Source organism: Lepisma saccharinum, chromosome 9 (assembly GCF_977018435.1).
Source record: "Lepisma saccharinum chromosome 9, izLepSacc3.1, whole genome shotgun sequence".
Lineage (NCBI taxonomy): Eukaryota > Metazoa > Arthropoda > Insecta > Zygentoma > Lepismatidae > Lepisma > Lepisma saccharinum.
Window position 1 is genome coordinate 69,743,730 of NC_139237.1, and position 25,017 is coordinate 69,768,746.

The 25,017-nt window shown below is 41.4% G+C and overlaps 1 protein-coding gene across 3 annotated transcripts in view; it reads left to right on the forward strand.

The window, feature by feature from the left end:
• Positions 1-25,017, forward strand: part of Tpst (tyrosylprotein sulfotransferase) — a 420,927-nt gene that overhangs the window by 161,273 nt on the left and 234,637 nt on the right. The window contains exon 1 of one of the 3 annotated variants that reach the window (XM_083128368.1): positions 21,942-21,986. The exons of the other annotated variants lie outside the window; for them this stretch is intronic. The gene's annotated coding sequence lies outside the window, so the exon portion shown is untranslated. Of the gene's footprint in view, positions 1-21,941; positions 21,987-25,017 lie in introns of those variants that run through there. 3 annotated transcript variants of the gene reach the window in all.

Consider the following 25,017-nt stretch of genomic DNA (forward strand, 5'->3'; position numbering starts at 1 on the left):
AAAATTTTTCATAAATTGTAAGATTTAAATTTCTTCAAAATTTTCGCCCGAGGAAGGGGCATATGTAACGACCCTGTTTGGTCGCCATTTAATTATTATTAGACCTTGCGTGGTCACTATATTCTTTTTAATCTGATGAAAGAGTTAAGCGGAATGTCCCTGCGAGGCGTACGCTTTTAGTTTAAATGTATTCAGTAAACGTTAACGGTTCCACCTCTACGTTTACGAGCTTCACTCATTATTAGACCCTGCGTGGTCGCTATATTCTTTTTAATGTTATCAATTATTGTCATTTACATTGTTCAACGTGTTGTTTAGAATAGCAGAGTCCTGCGAGGCTCATTATTAATTGTATTATCTGAATGCACACAGTTTTAGTTTATATTGTCACGTGCATCTAGTGATTTTCCCACTAGTGATTTCTCAATTTCAAAACCTTGATATTTCTCAGTACGAAGGTTGCAATATGTAAAAAAATGAGTTAGCAACGCGTACTTGTAGTAAAAATTTTCACCACCCATGCGCCACCGCGAGTATAAAACCCAGCACAGCGAGACCGGAGCTCAGTTGGCTCCCGGATGTCAACTGGCAAACATCTTGGGAAAAACCGGCCATCCAGCCAGAAGCCTAGCAGCCATCCCAGAAGGAAGGAAGGAGGAAGGAGGAAGAAAGAAGAAGAAGAGCCTAGCAGCAACCTAACTACCCGGTCTAGGTGCCAGGTTCTACCTGCCTGGCTTGTCTAGGAGCACCTAGACCTCCTTCCTAACCTGCCGCCCTTTTTCAGGAGACACCGGTCGGCTTGCCGATTCCTAGCTAACGCCGGGGGTGTCGCGGCATCCTTAAATCCTTTACCCTGCGCCCGCTTGTCGGAGGTGCCGGCTGGCTACGGCCAGTTCCTAGCTTTGGTTGGGGGCACCGCGCACATACTACTTTCTCTTACAGGGGAGCCCGTGACGTCAGCAGAGAACAGCGCCCTAAATAAAATTAGGTCCCTATACTCCCCCTGGCGCCTCACTGCGAGGAATAATTTGAATGGTCCCTTCCCCCCTTTTGAATCCAGAAGTGGTGAATGCACGTGTATGGTAAATGTAAATGCACTTAAGTGATAAAGGTTAAAGACTAGTGTGCTAACAGACTTTCTTACGATAAGTTTATAATAAACATATATATACATATAAAGCTGTTGTTCACGTTTTACCCAGCAAGCCCTGAGATATCTAGAATCTGTGTTCAACGACTGGTAAGAAGTTAGCATTTATGGGTAGACTTTTGCCGTCCTCCTAATTGAAGTGTTTAGAGTGTGGTGGGACGTTGCAAGTGTAATACGCTGCATTCACAGTGTGCTGGCACACAAGAACACCTTGACAGTCGTATGCCAGAATGGCCTCCATTTTCGAACGCTGTCACTCACCGATTGAACTTGGGTGCGTGCTTACTACCCCACCGTTGTTCACATACACCATCTGGTGGCTTCTTTCGAGAGTACATTCCATACACTTTCAAACGTATATCTTAGATTTTTCACGCTGTCCCCTGTTCGCGAGAGAAAAAATAGTTGCCATGACTTATGACTTAACCATATATATATAATGTATATGTACGTGTGTGGTGCGATATCCTTACCTGTGTTAGGAAGGTTATTATATTACACGGTTGATTCTCCATCCCACAAAAGTGTTCCTTGTAGCACTGTGTTTGACAAATAAATTGCAAGCAAAAGAGTAATTTCTTAACATCATAATCACCCCTTTTGGCGTGGCATTGAAATGAATATGTCTAGCTCTTAGTTCGTCTATACACAAACTATTTACTTTCTAGCAGTTGATCTCTGTCTCTGTAGTAGACAGTAGGCTATATCATATCGTGATGCGAAGTAATTCATTGTACACTCCTTTTCAGAGAAACTAGCACATTCTTTATCATCAAATGATCGTACTTCCTCGTGAATATCTGAGACCTGTGACAATCAACGTAAAATAAACAAAAGGAAAGTAATTATCAATTGTAAAATCGAACTTACCTGGTTATATATATATATATACCAGGTGTATAAGCTTAAATCTGCTGTTTGCTCATAGATGGTGTTAGTGAGCGTAAGAAGCTACCATGGGCACGCCATACCTGGTGTTTTTATGAGTTGGACATCTGCCAACACGAATCAGTGCACATCGTCAGCACGTGCAGACAACAACAGACAGTGTTTCTGTGGTAAGCATGTCTAGTTTTGTGCCAGAAAAAGAGCATATGCGGGAAGCTCTGCTTTTCTGCTTCCATTTGAAGAAATCGGCTGCCGAATCGCATCGAATGCTTGTGGAGGCCTATGGTGACAGTGCTGTATCGGAAACAACGTGCAGGGATTGGTTTCGTCGGTTCAAAGACGGCAAGTTTGACCTGAGCGACAAGAAGCTTGCAAATCGGCCCAGGAAGGTTGGGGACCATCAATTGCAGGCTCTTTTGGACGAGGACGATACCCAAACGCAAAATATGCTTGCCGAGCAATTGGGTGTTACTCAAGCAGCCATTTCCATGCGTCTACGTGCCATGGGAAAGGTTCAAAAGATCGGAAAATGGGTGCCGCATGAATTGACCGATTGGCAGCTGGAGAGATGCCAAAACACATGCGAAATCTTGCTTGCCAGACAAAAAAGAAAGTCTTTCCTGCATCGGATTGTGACTGGCGATGAAAAGTGGATCTATTTCGAGAATCCTAAACGCAAGAAATCGTGGGTTGATCGTGGTCAACCATCAACATCTTCCTCGAGACCAAATCGCTTCGGCCGGAAGACGATGCTGTGTGTTTGGTGGGATCAACAGGGTATCGTCTACTTTGAGCTGTTGAAACCTGGTGAAACTGTCACTGCCCACCGCTACCACCAACAACTGATCAAATTGCACCGTGCTCTGTGTGACAAAAGGCCGGATTATCAACAAAGACATGACATGCTGACTTTCCTCCACGACAACGCCCCATCGCACACGTCAAGACTGGTCCAAAACTACTTGGAGACACGCAACTGGGAGGTGCTACCCCATCCCGCCTATTCACCAGACTTGGCCCCTTCCGACTACCATCTGTTTTCGTCGATGGGCCACGCCCTCGGTGAGCAGCACTTCGATTCGTATGAAGACGTCCGAAAATGGCTTGATGAGTGGTTTGCCTCGAAAGAGAAGGACTTTTTTTGGCGTGGTATCCACAAATTACCTGAGAGGTGAGCAAAATGTGTAGCTCGCGAGGGCAAGTATTTTGAACAAATTTCTTGTTGCTTTCTATGAACAAACCATGTGTTTTTCTGACAACAAAACAGCAGATTTAAGCTTATACACCTGGTGTATATATATATATATATATATATATATATATATATATATATATATATATATATATATATATATAGTGTGTGTGTGTGTGTGTAATATTTGTTTTTATAGATATTTAATTTTTATATAATTTCTTTTCTTTTTCAGGTATGTGAATCCTGATTTTCTTAGCTTAGAGATTGGGCTGTTGGTGAGTAATAAAAACGTTTTCAGTTATGCTCCAAATAAATGTTAATGAATTCATTGTTTTTGGATATTAGTGACCTACATTTTTACTTTGTATATTCTTGCGCCATCTGCGTATGGGGACGATATCCATAATAATAAATAGAAGAATATATAAATTCTTTGAGAATGTCTAAAGGCATACGATTTTGAATATTCAAAAACACATATAAGGTAAAGCTATCCTTACCATGAAGGCATATAGAGTATGTAGATGTGGAAATAGGGTCACATACATTCACAATCTCCGTGACGGAGTGGTTACCACAGCGCGCTACGGTGCCAGGGGTTCCCGGGTTCGAATCCCGGCCTGAACGTGGGTGTTCTTTGAGAGCGTCCCTTCATCAATTCCATCATATCATCACTCACCGTCTTCATGATTAGCCGAAAGCGGCAGAAAACCGAAGTACAATAAATTGTAGTATTTATTATGGTCCAAAGCTTGAAGAGTTCAACTATTGCTACTAATGCAGACGGCATTACCAGTAAGAGGAATGGCGAGCGACTGGCAACACTGATGTCCCAAAACTCTTGAATTTTCAGCAGACCTCGGAGCTTATGCATATGCGAGTGTGAAACTAATTTGCGGAGTTCCCTTGGATTTTTGAACAAGTTAAAACACCGTGTTCGTGCGTCCAGCGCCCTTGATAAATTACTGGCCTCGGCTCTCCGGCCTCTCATGAAACGGATGCTTTCTCTGTGATCATGGGGCTCGCCAGTTCCTCCGCAAGTGGTAGGGACTCTTTTGAGGCAGGGCCCATTTGCATTCTCTGACTCTCCCGGTGTTCGTGGGGGCAGGCTACGAGAGGGAAATGGTCGTAGGAGGATGGTGCGATGCTGATTGCTGATGGTCGCGAGAGAACCATTTGCATTTTTGGGTAATAAAGCTTGATGAATTCGGGGAGCTAGTCCTGGTATTGAATCTTATGTTCGCGACGCCATTGATGGACACTTATTTTCATGACTCGAAGAGTTGGTACTGGGAACAAGATTTGGGTGGGTCATTCGTTTATGCTTTATCCACATATAGTCTAAGCGGGTCTGGGCCTATGGTTTAATGTGGAATCCGAACTACTTTAATGTGCGTCTTTCGGGTACACGGCAACGACGTTACCACCATGCCATCGAGGAGGGGGTGGGGGTTGGACATTCGTAACTCGAGACGTAAGCGGTGGTCGGGTTAGGTGTGTGGTTCATTTTTTTACCTTCTCGAATCGGAGTGGCATATCCCTTCGAATTATGGAATCCTCTGAAATACGAGAGCAGAGTTTCTGCTCGAGCTTTGGATTGCGAGCAGGGTACCCGGTCGGACTCTGGATTCCGTGCAGGATATCTGCTCAAACTCTGGCTTGCGACCAGAGTATCCGTTAGAACTCTCGATTGCATCAGAATATCTGCTTTCAAACACTGGATTACGAGGAGGGTACCCGTTTGAACTCCGGATTGCGAGAAGGGTACCCGTCGAACTCCGGATTGCGAGAAGGGTACCCGTTCGAACTCCGGATTGCGAGAAGGGTACCCGTTCGAACTCCGGATTGCGAGAAGGGTACCCGTTCGAACTCCGGATTGCGAGAAGGGTACCCGTTCGAACTCCGGATTGCGAGAAGGGTACCCGTTCGAACTCCGGATTGCGAGAAGGGTACCCGTTCGAACTCCGGATTTTGAGAAGGGTACCCGTTCGAACTCCGGATTTTGAGAAGGGTACCCGTTCGAACTCTGGATTGCGAGAAGGGTACCCGTTCGAACTCCGGATTGCGAGAAGGGTACCCGTTCGAACTCCGGATTGCGAGAAGGGTACCCGTTCGAACTCTGGATTGCGAGAAGGGTACCCGTTCGAACTCCGGATTGCGAGAAGGGTACCCGTTCGAACTCCGGATTGAGAGAAGGGTACCCGTTCGAACTCCGGATTGCGAGAAGGGTACCCGTTCGAACTCCGGATTGCGAGAAGGGTACCCGTTCGAACTCTGGATTGCGAGCAGGATATCGGCACTCGAACTCTGGATTGCGTGCAGGGTGTCTCTTCGAACTGAGCAGGGTTTCTGCTTGAAGTCTGGAATATAATCGGCGTGTCCTAGGTTCCTAAAATGACATTTGTAAATGAAAACAAGGCCTTGATGAGATCAAAAACTATACTTTTCCCTTTAATGACTTGAAAATCTGGGTTCCAGTGATGATACCATTAGGTCATTGACGATGGTCCACGCTCCTCGGAATGTTTTTCCAGTTGGATCATCGATTAGTTCCAGAATGGGCAGAAAATGTAAACAGCTTCCCGGAGGACGCGCGAGGAAAGGAGAGGGGGATCGGAACATCTCTGGTGCACAGAAAGAAATACGGAAAACAGCTGTCAGAGCCGCTGACGGTTATTGAACCGCGAAACCGGCCACTCGACAACACGTAACCCAAATCCACCGAATGGATGCGCTCAGTTGTCCGGAAACAGAGGAACCAGAAAATTGTTTTTTTGCGTTATTGATGCTATCGCCGCGTGGGAAGTTGGACAGAGAGCGAGTGCAACAATGGACGATATGGCTCCAGTTGCGCCGTTGTTTACAGCAACTGACGAACTGTGGAAACATGGCGAGCGGTTTCTCGCCTATCGCGTCCACATTCTCCCCCCATTATTTGGTGCCGTTAACAGAGACTGAGGCAGAAATGTTTAACCGGTGGTTTCGTTTACTCCCCCTCCCCCACCAAAAAATCGGATGCAAAATGCATATACACTCCGCCACGGGAATCTATGGAGTAAGGCCACCTGCAAACGGCTGGTACCTGCACTCGTGTTTTCCCCTCCACGCACTCACTTCCTATCTCACGCTTTCATTGGTCGAGCCCTGTCGAGTCATTACTTGGTGCAGAAGCTTGTTTTCATTCGCTTGCTCCAGAAATTTCCGGGACAGTGTAGTTATGAATCAAATTTCCGAAACATACATTAAAATGCGGGTGTCCCAGAAGTCGCTAGATCGAGAATATATTGGTATTTATTTATTAAATTATTGTTGATTTAATAACACAAGTATTGTTTTCAAAATCAAATATTTATTTCTCGGTCGAGCGACTTTTCGGACACCCGGTATATTAAACGCTCATAGATAAAAATAAAGAGAAAAATTAAGAACCTGCCCCCTTCAAACCATGGGTAAGACATGGGCAGGATTGTTCCTCATCTATTTTATCTATCATCGTTGCGAATAAACTAGAGAGGTAGAAAAAACGACGTAGCAAATCTAAAATTTTAATTTGTGTCTTTTGAAACCAAATCCGGTTATAAGTAGCTTCAGAATTATTTTATTTTGCTATTCTCAGTAATATAATTTAAAGTAAATTATTGGGGACCCACTCAATTCCGAGCGCTCATATTTTCATCCGCGACTTTCGTCATTTGAGATAGTGATGTCAGGAGATATAATCCACTTATTCCCTCTCTCCTCTCCACGCCCTTCCAGGCTGCTAAATAACAATTTCGCCTTCTCTCCCAGGCATCTCTTAATGCCCGCTAATGGCCAAAAGGGACTTGTCTTCCAGGCTGGAAGGAGAAATTAATTAATGGACGATTCCAAGGAGTCTTTTATGTGTGCTCCCGGAAAGACGACCTGTCCTTCCCGTGATTCCTTTGATGTTCATCTTCTCGCATCAGAGGTTTCGTTTGTCGGAGGCAGGAGCAAGGAGGACGATTCTTCTTTGTTTGGCAAGCGTCGCATTTCCAGGAAACGGGAAAGCTGATTCAATGTCGACAAACGTTCATCAGCTAATGGTTTCACAGACTGATACCGTCTCAATAACGTCAACCGATTCTGTGCACTGAACAAGAATAGATTGGATGCAGATGTTCTTGTGTCGCTCAGTAAAAATAGATTCTGTGCATATGTTCTCGCTGAGCAATAGTACGCTGTATGCAGATATGTGCATTAGATGCAGATGTTTTTGACTCGCTGAGTAAGTGGAGATTATTTGCAGATGTTCTTGTATTTCTGAGCAATAGTAAGTTCCATGTAAGTTAATCTATGTAGATTAAATGCAGATGTTCTTGACTCGCTGAGCTAGTGAAGATTCTATGCAGATGTTCTTCTCTTGTTGAGTAGAGTAGATTCTTTGCAGATGTCCTTGTCTCTCTGAGCAATAGTAAGTTCCATGCAGATATGTATATTAGATGCAGATGTTCTTGACCCGTCGAGTAAAAAGAGATTCTATGCAGATGTCCTTGTCTCTCTCAGCAATAGCAAGTTCTATGCAGATATGTTGATTTATTGCAAATGTTCTTAACTCGCTGAGTAAGAATATTCTAAGCAGATGTCCTTGTTTCTCTGAGCAACAGCAAGTTCTATGCAGATGTCCTTGTTTCTCTGAGCAATAGCAAGTTCTATGCAGATTAAATGCAGATGTCCTTGTTTCTCTGAGCAATAGCAAGTTCTATGCAGATTAAATGCAGCAGATGTTTTTGTCTCGCTGAGTAAGGAGAGATTTGGGGTACTGTCTGGCTGCCTTAGCTGAGACCATGGACGGAAGTGCGCATGCGCCAACTGGACGTGTTCATTGGCAAAATAGGGGTGACGGCACTTTGTTCAGGAAGCGGGTTTCGTGAAAATCGTCTGCTGTGGAAACAACAAAGAAGTTTCAAACGTAGTAACATCGCCGCCAAAGTACATAGAGATGTTTACGAATTATGTAAGGGTACAGAATGAAAAAAAAACAACCATATACTATATAAGCAAACGGAACATGTCAGGAAAATATTCATTACGTCACATTAGGAGATAAACTTGTTTGTAAACCAGTAACTTTATTTTGGTTAATTCAATTAAATTGGTCTCCTTAGTAAATCGTATAATTAGCACAAATGTACACAGCAGTAATCAGGATAGTATTCACTAATAATAGTATTATTATGCAAAGTATTATAAATACAATAAAGAAAATGTAGTAACTGAATCGTTTTTGGCATTCTGTATTGTATCGAGGACGTTTTGTAGAATGTGCAACAAGGACCAAAACGTCACAGTTTTCTTTGTTCCACTTCAAAACGGTTTGTTACGAATTGTAAGAGACATCACAAACACAACACAGAAAGCAGTAATAAACACAGGAAGCGAGCCCTAGCAAGCAAAGCCACAGGGCTACCTGCTTCCCCTCTCGCGTTTGGAATCGTACTTTCCAGCTAGTTTCGTTTCCCTTGGCCGGACTGTACGTGTATAGATTAGATGCAGATGTTCTTATCTCGCTGAGCAAGAGTAGATTATGCGAATGCAAAATGAAGACTTAACTTAGTGTCGCTGTTGTAAATTTCCTTCAAGACGTCCGTAAACAAAACTTTGATGCTCTTAAAAATGGATCTAAGCCAAAATTACTTTAATGCTCGTCTTATTCAGACATACGAAAAATATATCAGCATGGTTATATACAAATAGGATCATACGTTTTGTTAGTGACTGCAAAATTAATTCATTGGTGACAACTCGAACTGTTCAGAGTTGAGTATATTCGGGATAAAATGTAACGCCGTATCATCGAAACGACGTGAAAAGTTGTTTGCCTCAGTATGCTGCTTTGCTGCAAGAAATTGTTCAGTGGCACATTGTATATCGAACTTTAGGATCTTGCTTTCACTTGTAGAAGTCAGTGAACACACTGTGCGGTGCGAATTACAAGGCCTTACTGCATTTGAAGTCACTAAGCAGCAGAGTACGACTGGGTGGGCTGTGTGCGTTGAGAGGGGGGCTCTCCTTTTCACGGAAAAATTTCCTGTTTCATGATTTAGATGAGATGTTCCCCATCGCTTGAACGCGACCGACTAAGCCTCCGTCGTAGCTCACTCCCTCCGTTCCGCCCCTCTTAACAACGCTACAGTATCGATGCTTGCTCTGCAGTCCACATGTGCATACGAGAGCGCTCTTTCACAAATATGGTCAGTTGGCGAGGTCTGCTTGTGTGCGTTGCTCCTGTTCGAAAGTCGAGACCGAGAACAATACAGACCTCCTCACACACACGAGACAAGAGAGAGATTGCCCAATCTCGTCTCAATAACATCCCTATACTCTGTTTCAGGAATCTGTGGAGCAAGGACAGTCACGATGGTAGAGAAGGAGAGAAAGCGATTGGACTCAGCGATGCAGTACGCGCTGCTACTAACAGGTGGTAGCTGCACTTCACCTCTCACGCGTTCATTGGCCGAGACCTCTCGAGTCACCACTTGCGCAGAGACTTGTTTCGTTCACTGGCTCCAGAGATTTCCTGGATAGAGTATAGAGGTTCTTTTCTCGCGTAACAAGAGTAAATTGAATGCACTTTTGATTAGCGATTCATGATAGTGAGTCACTAAGGATTGATTTACGTCAACACTAGAAAAAAATATGAACCAACACTGATGGAAGAAAGGGTAGCTGTTCCTGAGACCCCCGATAGCGTAGTGGCCCAGGTTCGATAGCCGGGGAAGACACAAAGTGGTTCGGATCCCACTTTAAACTGTATGTCCAGTCCAGTCCTGATTAGCCTATCTTTGCATAGTTTGACTTAAGATAGCAACTCGGCAGGTAGCTATTTTTATTTGGACAATAGGGGCATAAGGGGTGACCCTTCCACGTAGTACCTCTGGAGTGCATTTTTACAGAGTAACGAGGCTCTGGCGTCTGCACCGATGTCCACTATAATCCCTCTGTGGGACCCGTGTTGTGTGCTGTCCATACGTGTTTGTGATTGTCCTTTCATCCATATCATCACCATACATCCTTATTTTCGCGATTAGCCAAAATTGGCAGAAAAGCGAAGTAAAATAAATCAACGCAATGAATTTGGACAAAAAGTAGTTATCCATATGCTAGACGTGTAAGAGATGTATCTTTGACCTAACAAACGTACGAATAACTCTCAATGTTGTGAGAGTTGTTTCTCTGAGCAATAGCAAGTTCTATGCAGATATGTTGATGAAATGCATCGCTGAGTAAGAGGAGATTCTATGCAGATGTATTTGTCTCGCTGAGTAAGAAGAGATTTGGGGCACGTGTATAGATTAGATTAGATTGTTTAACGTCTAGGAACATAGCTAAAGCACGTGGAGAGTCGTAAAGAATCGATCAGTTGCGTCGTCACCGACGCTCGTCTCGGGTACTCGCAAAGTTATTTTATTTTCTTCAGACCTATCTGTTGTCGCGTGATATATTGCGTCATTAGCATTGGATTATCGCGTCCCAGATCAATTGTGTTGGATGTCGTGATTCTTTGGGATTTTTTTCCTAGATCAATTTTTGTTGGTAGAGCTATTGTGGCTCCACAAACCTTACTAGCGTCGTATCCTGAGTTTTATCCAAGGTGTATAAACTGCTAATATGTACTTTTGCTGCATCATAGTACATAGAGAAATGCATCAAAGTATACAGAGAAATGCATCAAAGAGTACTTCTATCAGCTGTTGTTCTGTATGATACCCTAAAGTGGATCGATTGAACAGACCAAACACGCCCATTTCAAAGAATCCAAAATGCACGTTTGACTGTGTTATTGGATGCACCAGCATGGCCGTTCTCCGTGGTGGAGTGGGCAGTACAGCCCTTAGGACGTCGGGGGTTTCGGCTTCTGTTCCCGGTCTTGGGATGGGTGTTATTTGTTTGAATTGTTGTTTAAATCCACTTTATGCACATATTGGCTAATTACAGTTTAAAGTGTGATCCAACCACTATGTGCCTGCATCGGAGATCGGACCCAGGACACATTGATTACAACGTGATGACGTTACCACTACGCCATCAGGGAGACCCGGGTGTTCTTTTTGAGTCCATTCATCAATTTCATCATATCATTCATAATCATCTTCGCGAAAAGCTAACTAAAATAAAGCATGTCAAAACCAAATCAACAATAGTGTGTCAACTTTGATTTTTATGCATTTCCAGTTTTGTGTGTGGTAAGGTGTCTCGGGGAATCAAAGTAAAAAGTAAATTCTGAAAATATCATAATGCCAATCGCCTGTGCATCAACTTTAGATAAACACTGTATTGACATAATCTCGTATTTGCAAATATCCGTGCAAAATATTCTGAATATAAGATATATTGAGAAGGGTGTAGGCTATTTGTATAATACGGATCTGCATAATCCATTTTCATCTTCTAATACTACTGGAATAATTAGATCAAGAAGACTTGTGATGTGTTTGACACGAAAGGAAGAGGGATAATGAGTTTTCATCAGTAACTTGATGAAAAGACAAAGCTAAGTTGGAAACGAAGGGTTTCCAAGGCAGATGATTACGTTGCAGTGCCACTGACAGAGAGAACTCTACATGGATAAAACAGTGAAAGCAAAATGCACTATGTTGGTGTACCTCTAGGAAAACTATGATTAGGACTCGATGCAGTTATGTGCTAGTGAACAAGTTGAAGCCCGCGATTCGATCGAAATGCTGGAACTTTTCTCAAAAGAAGTGTTGTTGCGTCACGACAACGCCAGTCCCTATACGGATGTTCTCTGAATTTTGAGGTTTTGAAACATCCACCACACAGTCCGGACTTGGCACCATCGGGATTTTTACTTCTTTGGACCCTTGAAACACCATTTGCAGAGTCAGAAGTTTGCATATGAGAGCGAGGTAATGGAGGAGGTGCCAAGTTGGTTAAAGGCCGCAACAAAAACCTTTTTCATTGAGGGTAACATCAACTTTGTGGACAGGTGGACCAAGTGGATTGCGAAGCAGGGCCCCTTTGTCGATAAATAAGACGCAAGCGGTGTCTGTAAGTGATCTAATAAAAATATTAATGTAATTCCTGTTTTTAATGACCTTCCCTCGTGTAAAATATGCCTATAAGTTCTCCAATATTTTCGTTTGATATGAACCCTTGTAGATTCGTTTCCGTTTCTCCTGCGTTGAACAGCCGATTAACATCTACGTTCTTGTTTACGGAGCGTAATTAGTTCACTCTCTGGTGTTGGTCTTCCCTGTGCGGTTTAATCTGAAGGGCACGTTTTTCGCTTGCCATTTGAGAGTTTTGTGTTTGAGGGGAAGGGGTTCACTCGTAAATTGTGCAAGCTGTGGCAATGATGGATGGTCCAGGAGTGACTAGATATTCATTCTCATCCAGATGCTCCTTCCATGTCATGTTCACGTCAGAATATTTCTCTCTCTCGGCAACCACAGAATTTTCGCTGGGGGCAACCTGAAGCTCCTCCTCGGCGCAATGAGAGGTGAAAATGAATACCTCCGCGTTGAAATGACCGTCGGTGGGTAGAGCTGGAATGAGGATCTGCAAGATCCACTCTTTCCTGTGTACTCCCATCTGGTTTTTGACTCTGTGTTTCTTCGGATCTTGTTTTCTTTTCCTCGATCTATCCAGGCATACAAGAGTTATAGCCACGGATCGGAAACTTGATGAAAGGTCGTCGTTTTTACCGAACCTTGGTGATGCTAGGCACAATAGCAGTCTGGTTCTCTTTAGTTAGGACGAGAGAATGCACTTCACCATGTGTTCGAGCTGTCCGTCAATCGCGAATCTTGCCGTCATCAGTGGTAGGTCATGGATCAACAAGATATCAGCCTTAGCAATCGCAGATGTGTGTTACACTGTCTTCACATATACGATAAATATTACTTTGAAACTAACTCAGTTTTCAGCCGTGATTCCATGGCCTACCTCTGATGGCGTTCCGTGTAACGAAGTGCATCTGTTTAGGCTTTGTATAGAAGAAGGTGTTGGTACTGTACGTTGAACTGACAGCTTTGAGAAATTCTCTGAGATGCCTCCGTTATTTATACGTTTTATAAACTACACACAGAAAACTAAATGCATCGTATTGATTGATGCACCAGAATGCATCGATTGACGCAGTTGGCTGCATTTTTGTATGTCGTGAAAGAAACACCAAAGTGCATCATTTGATTCGGTGAGGATTTCTTTCAGTCGAGATCTTCAATGCATCAGTTGATTTTCCTTGATGCACCTTCCAGCATCTTTTTGGATGATGCACTTCAACGTTTGGTCTGAGCTATAGAGTTTATGTAGCAAAGACGAGACATTTAAGTGCATCATCAAAAAAGATGCAGGAAGTTGCATCAAGGTACATCAAAACGCATCAATTGATGATGCATTGAAGTGCATCTCGACTGAAAGGAATCGTCACTTGAATCAAATGATGCACTTTGGTGTTTCTTTCACGACATACAAAAATGCACCCAAATGCATCAAATGTGAATCTGATTCTATGAAGAAGCCATAAAACACACTTAAGTACATCAATCGATTCATTCTGGTGTATCAATCGATATGATGCATTTAGTTCTCTGAGTGTACGGATGGCCAAAACTGGATAAAATTTTATTCGAATATCTGAGAATTTTCTATTTATTAAAATATCCGGGTATAGGATATTCTGATATCCAAGTTGCCCGAATTATTTGTATTTGGATTATCCGGATATCCTATATTCGGATTATCCGAAATGTCCAGATATCCGAATGTGTGCATTATAAGTTTTAACGTTTATCCGTTTTACGGATTATTTTATTAGTCATTTTCGTATTTCACTGTACGGATTTTCTACAAATCCTTGAAGTACTTCTATCCGGATACCCAATGTTTGGATTATCCAGATATCCCAGTTCTCCGGATATTCTAATTATCCTGATTCTCCGGATATTCGAATTATCCTGATTCTCCGGATATTCGAATTATCCTGATTCTCCGGATATTCGAATTATCCTGATTCTCCGGATATTCGAATTATCCTGATTCTACGGATATTCGAATTATCATCATGATTCTCTGGATATTCGAATTATCATCATGATTCTCTGGATATTCGAATTATCATCATGATTCTCTGGATATTCGAATTATCATCATGATTCTCCGGATATTCGAATTATCATCATGATTCTCCGGATATTCGAATTATCATCATGATTCTCCGGATATTCGAATTATCATCATGATTCTCCGGATATTCGAATTATCATCATGATTCTCCGGATATTCGAATTATCATCATGATTCTCCGGATATTCGAATTATTATCATGATTCTCCGGATATTCGAATTATCTATTGCATCCGAAACGGATATCGGATAATTTGAAATCCGGATATCCGTTATCCGGATTTTGTGTCCATCCCTGTTACAAACCTCTTGTTTCGAATTCGATCGATAGAGGACAGCACACACTATTCCTTTTATTCGGGTGAATCTGGTTACAAAGGAAGACCTGACTAATACATATATAATACTAGGTGGTGGAGGAGAAAAAACGGGATTGGTGGATAACTAAGCACAATTCACTAACTAATGTAAAACGAAAATTGAAATGTGTTTGGGAAGGTAAATGTGTGGATTACAGAGTAATTGCTTTTTAAGAGGGATGGGGCGTACATGCTGACAGTTTCATATCACCCTAAGCGTCAGTTGTAAATTTTCATTTGAGGTTGTGAAATTCGATAATGCTTTCAGTTTGCTGTCGTTGTTTTGTCTCATCCTGTGAGGCCTTTCCATTTAAATAACCCCCTGGCGGTCAGTTTGGAGGGAAGCATTCAGTTTAATAATTCCAGCACCTCTTCACACATGCCTGAAACACATGTAAAAGTTGAAGTAACTACATACTGAAAATACACATATAAACACACATGTAGTACACATTAAAATGTACTTCATTTTATGCATTGATTACGAACTTTTATAGAAACACTAGCTGATTACCCGACGTTGCCCGGGTATTTATTTATCCCAATCTTGAATTAGACAGGAAAATAATGAATTCTAACTATAGTGTAAAATGTAACTAATTTTAAATGTGATCGTGAATTTCACCAATCAGCTTAGCTACTCCGAAAACTATGGATTCGACACTAACCTAGGTCATTTGTGGCATTTTATTTTTCACCCCCTCTGCCCCCATGCCCATAGGTGATGAACTTGGAGTTGAACCGCATTGGGAGTGTCACGAAAACTATGGATTCCATTCGCAACAGCCTGAATGTTAGACAACCCGAGAAACACTAGCGTTGTGCGGATTGCATAGAGTCACGGATGTCTGTCTGTGCGAAATTTAATATCGGTGGTTCTCGATTATTTTTACATGTCATCCCTTCCTAACCGACCCCTAGGGGTGCCAGGGGTGTCATACTCCCACAGTATTTATTTCCAGATTGCAAGTGATACGTGTACCAAGTTTGGTTGAAATCGCTCCAGGCGTTCGAGAGTTTTTGCTGAACAAACAAACACACACATATACACCCATATTTATATATATATATATATACAGGGTGGCCAAACTAAAAGAGGCCCCATGTCTTATAAACAACATACAGACAATTCGCTCATTTATTGTATATACAGAATACAGAGTAGGAAAGTATTATTATGAAAAACAACGTACTGAACATTCAATAGGTCAATAGTTCACAGGAGGTGCTGAAAATGTTCACCATGAACCTCGATACACAACTCAGCACGTCTCAACATGTTTCTGGAAACTTTTGCCAATTCATTTGGTGTGATTTCCGCAATCGCATTGCGAATGTTTGTTTTCAACTCTTCAATTCTATGCGTGTTGTTTACACTTTAAATTACCCCACAAATGAAAGTCACAGGTCGACAGATCCGGCGATCTGGGAGGTCATAAACCTGCGCAAACTGTACGTTCTCCGAAAGCTTCATGGACATATGACATTGAAAACCGTGAAGTATGCGCCGTAGCGCCATCTTGCTGGAAAAACGCATACTCTCGTTCTTCATCCGTTAGCTGCGCTATGAATGGTTGCAACAATTCCGTTACATACACTTGCGAGTTCACAGTGTTTTGAAAGAAAATGGGGCCTACAATCCGTTGGCCTGAAACAGAACACCAAACGCCTACTTTCAAATCATGCAGAGGCATCTCAAAGCGTTCCCTGGGATTGTCTGTTGACCAATAGCGTGTGTTTTGAGGGTTCACGTACCCACTAAGGTGAAACCATGCTTTTCGTCTGAGTGGAAGTAAAGATGAGGATCCAGATAACCATCAGCAACATTCGTGAGTAACCATTCGCAATAGTGTTGTCGTTGTCCGTAATCCGTAGGTTTTAATGCTTGCATCACTCTTACTTTGTATGGTCGCATAATTATGTAACTGCTGCAACATGTTCTGGCATGACGTTCGTTTGATGTTTAGTTTGGAGGAGAGACGTCTAGTTGATTTCCGTGGACTCCTTACCATAGCCTCGTGAACACGTTCAGTATTGTGCGCCGAACAAACTGTCTTTACACGGTTACGTTTGGCATTAGCGACTGAACCTGTTGCTCTAAATTTCGTGATTAATTTCTGCACAACACTTTTCGCAGGAGCAGCTGTCTCTGGATATTTTATCGTGAACCTTTCATTTACAGTTTTAAACGATTTACATCCGAAGTACGTTTCAACAATGAACACTCTTTATTCGATTGACAAAGGCATTCTGCAGCACTTTACAACACGCTTCAAACCGACTACTGACAACGCAGCACTGATCACTCAATCGCTGCTCAACATCACGTGACCCCGCTCGAGCGCCGCCCTAGCGGTAAGAAATAACAACATGTCATCACACAACGTGCGAAAAAAATTCTTGTTACATAAATGCAGCTCTTACTTGCTTAATGTTCTTTTTATAGCACGTATAACACGGGGCCTCTTTTATCTTGGCCACTCTGTATATATATATATATATATATATATATATTGTATTGTTAAAAAGTCAATTGTAATATTTGTTTCTACAGTCACAGGCAATAAAAATGTGACACGTAGATCCTGAAATACTCGCTTCCCTGCAACACGTTGTGTGTTGCCTAACTCGACGGCGGAGGTAGAAGTTGCCATTGAAAATTTGCTATTAAAATCTACTCATCGCAGTAGTGTTGCACACATTGGATGGAAGCAAGCATTTCAGGATTTTGGCGACGCTGGATAACAAAAATGAAAATCTACCCTTAAAAATTAACAGCCTGCCTATTTGAAAAATACAAGATGCAACCTTTTTATATTTATTTTTTTATATTGTACCGTGTAGGCAATGATTATAAATTGCAATTGTGTACACTGTAAGTATAATTTTGAAAACGTAATCATTAAAATTACGTTAATTACGGTTAAAATTGTAATAATTGTTAATACCTTAAGAACTATAATGGTAATTTTTGTACGGTACACAGAAAACTAAATGTATCAAATCAAATGTATTTGATGCATCAGAAACGTATCGATTAGTGCACGAAAGTTTTTTTTCAGGAATCAAGTTTGCAGCTTGATGCATGTCTCAATATACACTTTGTAAAGAATAAAATAGCACCACTTCATTATTTTTACATTTCAGCATTTCTCTCCTGCATTCTCTGATGTTTTATTGATTTCACTCGATGATTTATTTGCCTAACAATTAATAAAAATACTATATCTATGCAATATATATTTAGTATTTTCGCCATGGTTAAGTATGTGGAGCACTTTGCAAAACTAATAACAAGATTCAAGTAAATATTGCTTGTGGAAAGTGTACAAACACAAATAATTTTTGCAAGTAGAAAGATTGAACAAAAAATTTACATGTAGTGTGATGTGTCCGTTTCAATCATAGTATGTTATTGAGTTTTTAAGTCCACTTTATGCACAAAAAGGCTAATCGGAATAGGATCTACAGTTGAAATTGGGATCCAAACCAATATGTGCCTCCACTGGGTATCGAACCCAGGATATCTTGATTACAAGGCAACGACTTTATTCATGAAAAATACACAGATATATATACATGGTTAGTCAAAATTATGTTAACACTAATGGATTGGTTTGTCCCATTTAATGTTAACATAATTTTGACTAACCCTGTATATATATATATGTGAATAGATGCGAATCAAAAATATTTCAATATTTGTAATAAGAGTACTGTGATGCTATTTTTGATTTACAGTGTGTAGTTTGTAAAGGTAACGCCAAGTGCATTATACGATGCAAGTGAGTATTTCTTTCTGTGTCGAGATGTTACTTTAATGCATCAGTTCATGAATTTTTGATGCACCTTCCTGAATCTTTTTCGATGGTTCACTTAAAATATTTAGGTTGGGCTACAGACTATATGCATTTTTTGTTTTTTTTTGTTTTTGTTTCTGATGAATTTACTTTTCTATGTAGTTGAATGCCAGCGTAAATTGACGATCTTGGATCGTCATTCTTCCATTCAACGATTTACCGCGTAATGTATTACGGTATAAGGCACAATAGGGTTAAACGTTCAATCTTCCACTCGAAATACGATCCTCTCGTTGCAATTCATTGCAGAGGACTTGGGGATTTTGTTTTTCATATAGAAGATTAGCTCCCTCTATTCTCGGAAACTGGAAGAACCAAAAAATAATGCTCTCGTGCCGACGATTTGGGCTGACGTCCCGAATACTACAAAAAACAATGGACCGTTCGTTACTCGCGAGAGGGGAAAGCAATCGTTAATCTTACGGTGGAAGATCGTAATTTTAACCCCAGAGGGGTGCTGTACGTAAATCTTACGTGTAGGGCGGTAATTTTGTTTTTTCTCCCCCTTCTGCCATGGCCGAGTACATCCGGAACGTCCGTTTTCAGAACATCCGCCAATAAGTTCTGGTCACTGTTGCCAAACCTGACACTTTTGCACCCATATCTAGAGCTTTTTGCATAACTTTTCACAGAAGACAGTCCAACATGAAATGAAACATTATCAACGGCTGTTACGCACTTAGCCGTAATTGATGTAATGTTAATTGTTCAGTTGTAAAAAAAAGAAGAAAAACTGTCTTCCCGATGGCGTTGTGGTAACGTTGTCGCCTTGTAATGAAGGGGTCCCGGGTTTGTTACCCGGTGGAGGCACATAGTGGTTCGGATCCCAGTTTAAACTGTACACGCTGTCCCAATTAGCCTACCTGTGTACACAAAAGTGGACGTCAAACAAAAAACTCATTTGTAAAGAAAAACTATTTACGACGCACATAACTGGAATTTACAATCATTATTTACCTTTCCACAAGGAATACAGTGGCGAGGATCCAGGTTGATCCAGGATCAACCAGTCGCTCGTTGGTGTGCAACAATGTAGACCAGGATGGATAACGTGGAAGTTTTATTTTTGGATGTTACCTCAGAAGGTCGCTCTCCTGCATCCCAACACTACAATTCAAGCCTTACTTATCGCACCAAACTCAAAAGCCTTCTTGGTCAAGCGCCGTCTTCTGACGTCAGACTAAATACTTTCGTAGTTAGGCTAAATGTAGTGTACTTACCCTAAGATATTTAATCCAGGGTTGTTGAAGGACCTGTAACCCATAAATTCTAATGGATTCTATTGCGTTCCGCAACAGGACCTTTTTTCTCGCACATTTTATATTCGGTCCAATTCGCGTATTGTTTCATTAAAAAAGGATTCCTGAACCATATTCAAATTGATCTTGAAGAAAGGTTCCTGGACCGTATTCAAATTGATCCGGAAAAAGAGGTTCCTGGACCTTATTTAAATTCATCGGGAGAAAAGTTTACTGGACGGAATTGAAATTCTTTAAAGATGAAAAGTTTCTTTACGATCCAGAACCTACTTACGTTTGCTGATTTCTCTCCTGGACCGGAATTGAATTTATTTCAAATTCCTGGACCTTCAACAACCCCAATTTAAACCTAACAAGCCTAACTTAACGACGAAAGAATTCCGCGATTATGTCAGAAGACTAAATACGGCGATTGACCAAGAAGGTGCTTGAGTTTGGTGCGATCAGTCATACCCCAACACTCACTAAATAGTGATACGTACCAGCAGTGATTGTTATAATGAGAAAGAAGAATTTCATTGTGGCTTACAAAAAATCAGGACATTTTTACATTCCCACTGCAGCCAGAGAACAAATGGGACAGCGATTGTGACGAGAGGATTACCCCTCGAAATCAGGACGTCTGGTTGCCTTAATTATTCCATGAATATTTTGATGCAAGTGCAGTAACAAGTGCTAACCGATTGCTCCGTGTTAGCAGTGCCTCCTGTAAAAGATAATGTTATATGGCCTCTGGAAACATTGACGTAGCATTTTCGTCCTGTTACGACCTTATTTATTTTGTAACTTTGCAATGCCGTGTTGAAAGGAAAAATTGATATAGTGTTACCTCATGTCCTTGTTAATGCCCGTGATACTACATGTTGTATGGCTCGGGTTGTGACGCAAATACGAACGCGCCAATCAAGGCGTTGTTGAACTAATGTATTCACCTTTCTGTAACAATCTAATGAAGTCAGCTCGCTTAAGACAACGGGCATTTATTATGATGTAAATATAGATTTACCAATCAAAGATTATCAATGTTTGATGAACTAACCTAATTGTAATTAAATAATGGCGGAACATTTAAATTTGTATAATTCCAAAATGTAAGATTTTATCAACGTTAAGGAAATAATTGTTAACTCAAATGAATATGTAAACTTTCTTTGTAAATTATTAATTGCCAAACTATGTATCTTTCTGTTGTAATTTGGAGTATTGTAATAAGAAATTACCTAAAGACAGGTGTTCGAGGCTGGAACTTTGGGTATAAATTCGAAGTAGTTTGGTCCGTGAGGAGGTCTGTTCTGGTGTCAGTCTAGGAAGAAGTGAATAGGTGCAAGCCGCTCTTCTGTAAAACCTAGACTGGCCAAATAGGAACGGTCTAATCTAGGAAGAAGTGAATAGGTGTATGCCGCTCTTCTGTAAAACCTAGATTAGCCGAATGGGATATAAGTTCCAATTTAGGAAGAAGTGAATAGGTGTTAGCCGCTCTTCTGTAAAAGCCTAAATTGGCCATCTCGGGTGATAACTCCAAGTCTAGGAAGAAGTGAATAGGTGTATGCCGCTCTTCTGTAAAACCTAGGTTTGGGCCACCCTAGTTTGACCTTTCTAGTAAGTTTGAAATTATCTATTAACAATTGATTACGAGTTACCTAACCACTGGCTGTAAGTACTCAAGCAGTAAGTAAACATTTCATTAAAACTTCACGACTTTGGATGGATTTGTTCTGCACCTACCCTGAAGATAGGTTTCAGTGTAGACCCTTAGAACCTCAATGCTCCCGGCTATAGGAGTAAAGGGTGAGGAAAGTTACTAGGAACTTAACAATCTCCAGAAAAGAAGTACCTCCGTCTATATCAGACCTTTTTGTTGTTTTGAAATATTGTTTCCAAGAAACAGCGCATATCTATGGAAGCGATAAACACCAATACGAAAAAAAAATCACACCAAAAAATAACTTTTCTTACTTTTGTCGGTGATAAAACTCTTTTCCCAGATTGTTCGCTGATACCTATTGCTGCTAACACAATGGGTTCGCTCTTTGTATAAAATATAAACTTTGGCACCGCCTGTCACTTGCCTCGATAACAAGGAATATGATGTTGTATGCTTCTGATTTCTGTTTCAATGCACAAAGAGCTTCGTTGGCAACTGACACAAAAGTCACTTCCATTGTGGTAAGCTGCATTAATCTTATATTTTTTCTTTCCATGGAAAGCATCTAACGTGACGTAAATATTAGTTTTTTGTGCCGTTCTTGAAATACGAACGAGGAAATTGGGGCGCTATACAAGCCAGTAGTGAGGACTGTAACCATTATCAGTTCATGATTTATGTTTAACTTCGAACTTTCACGCTACGCTCAGCTAATATGGGTATGTTGTATCTAGTTGTTGAAATGCCATATTTTTAAATTAATTTTCTGCGTGTATGGGAATAATGAAACCTCCTCTCCCCTTCTCGACAAAGATAAAGTATTATTTCTTTTATTTATACAGAAATAGTGGTTTACCATATTTCTTTTTTATCGTCAGTAATATTTTGATTTCTTATATTCTACCCTTTCATTCCTTCGTCTGTTATTTTCATAACTAATTTGGTTTCCCTTTCTGTTTTTATGCTTCTATATTCTTTTTCACATTCTTAGTTTATTTATTTTTCTTATTGGGGTAACTTCCACCCCCTCCCTGAGTACATGACCAAGAGTAAGTACCCATTACCAGTAAATTAAACTCAACACTTACTCAGTTACAATTCTTGAAGAGTCTCTTTATAGCACGGTTTGGGAGAGGGGGTAGGAAATAATTCTGACCCAAACCAAAATTCCCTCACATTTTTCTGGTCCTCAATATCCCTGACTTTTCCAAGTTTGTCGCCATCCATACATTCATAATCTGTATTGAGGGTTGCAAAATGCTTTAAGGTGAATTTGCACAGAAGCTATTTGTTTATGATTGTTACGATCGTGCTACGTTCGTGTCGTACATGTCGTGTGCATATCCACATAACATACCATGCTAGTTCTATGTACACAATTTGCCTGTTTGCCACACACTTCATCGGTTCCATGTAGTCAAATTACTGTCTTCGGCTGTCTTCGTTGCATAACGGAGACAAGCGAGCTGTTGCGAAATGCCAGTGTGGTTTGCGGAAACTGCCGAGCTGTAGCGCAAATTGCCGAGCTGTAGCGGAAATTGCCGAGCTGTAGCGGAAACTGCCGAGCTGTAGCGGATACTGCCGAAAGTTTGCAGAACTGTCGCGAGGGCTCACAAGCGGCTGCTTCCTCGTTGTTTTCAAACGTAATAGTGTGCTCCTACCCTGAGCATCACGGCGTCGTATAAATTTAACAAACACGCCATGTTACTTAGAAGTTGCCCTTTATGGAGTAAGTTTCGACCTTTTATATACAACGTTTGCGAGACTGGTGTCAAGGTACAACGGTTCTACTCCTGACGTATTTCGCTAATTCCTGAGCTGTTCTTGTCATGATTGCCGTGATCGCTTTGTTGTTTCAGACGAACGCGTACTCCAAAACTCACCCCTTTCGTGGCGGAAGTGCGTCAACGTCGGAGTTTCCTTGACGCCTCCTATCATGCGGTTTGTCTGTGTCAGGGAGTGACGCCACGTCAGATGCAGAAGGGTTGAGAACCTCCGCGCAATTTCTGCAAGGATTTTGTGGTTGTTGCAGGAGTTAATTCCACCGGCTGGAACTTGATGGATGGCTGTCCGCTGGATGGAGACGTAAGATACTTAGGGAGCTTATGCACCGATGTAGGAGCTTCAATGAAACACGATGCTTGCCAGTATTTTTTTTTTAAAAAAAATACAGTAACAAATGGAAGCATGTACACTATAGTTATAATTAAACCTGTCTGGTTTTTGCTACTTGCATCGCGGAATAACGCATGTACCGCTCCTAGCATTGACTACACCACGCCTACGAATCTCAATAAGCAAGGGTCCAACAGCCCAATCTACTTAAACTTCAGTATTACTAGTAAACGGGGGGGGGGGGAATATTGTTTTGGGAAAGATATACAGGGTGGGCTATGGAAACAATACAATAAGACGCGGCAACTTTGCTGAAAGGAAATTGTGGTGTTGTGCCCAAGCTGAACATAACGGTTTGCCATTTAGTTCTTCATTAATCATTGGTCAGTGCATTTGCATATTCAGGCTGTGGAGGTCTACGTGCATGAGATGATTATTGTAGCCGTGCAGGTGAGCTGTGGGGAGGGTCACCATTGCCCAATCCCAAACAAGAACAATATCAAGCTGGGTTAAACAGTGGCGTCAAACGGGTTCTGTCACCGATAGGAAGTACGAGGAACCCCAGATGACAGTATGTAGGCAGGGACTGCAGTTGAAACCTAGTTTCAGTTTCAGTTCGGCTCGGAATGAAACCTTTCGGTTCACTTTCAGTTCTCGAACCGAAACTGGAATGAAACCGGAGTATATATGTCCGAACCAAAACTCGAATGATCTGGGGTTTTAGTTTCAGTTCGGCCCGGAATGAAACTTTTCGGTTCACTTTCAGTTCTCGAACTGAAACTGGAATGAAAGCAGAATATATCTATCCGAACCGTAACTGAAATGCTCTGGGGTTTTAGTTTCAGTTCGGCCCAGAATGAAACCTTTCGGTTCACTTTCAGTTCTCGAACCGAAACTGGAATGAAACCGGAGTATATATGTCCGAACCAAAACTCGAATGATCTGGGGTTTTAGTTTCAGTTCGGCCCGGAATGAAACTTTTCGGTTCACTTTCAGTTCTCGAACTGAAACTGGAATGAAAGCAGAATATATCTATCCGAACCGTAACTGAAATGCTCTGGGGTTTTAGTTTCAGTTCGGCCCAGAATGAAACCTTTCGGTTCACTTTCAGTTCTCGAACCGAAACTGGAATGAAACCGGAGTATATATGTCCGAACCAAAACTCGAATGATCTGGGGTTTTAGTTTCAGTTCGGCCCGGAATGAAACTTTTCGGTTCACTTTCAGTTCTTGAACTGAAACTGGAATGAAAGCAGAATATATCTATCCGAACCGTAACTGAAATGCTCTGGGGTTTTAGTTTCAGTTCGGCCCAGAATGAAACCTTTCGGTTCACTTTCAGTTCTCGAACTGAAACTGGAATGGAACCGGAATATATATGTCCGAACCGCAACTGGAATGATCTGAGGTTATAGTTTCAGTTCGGCCCGGAATGAAA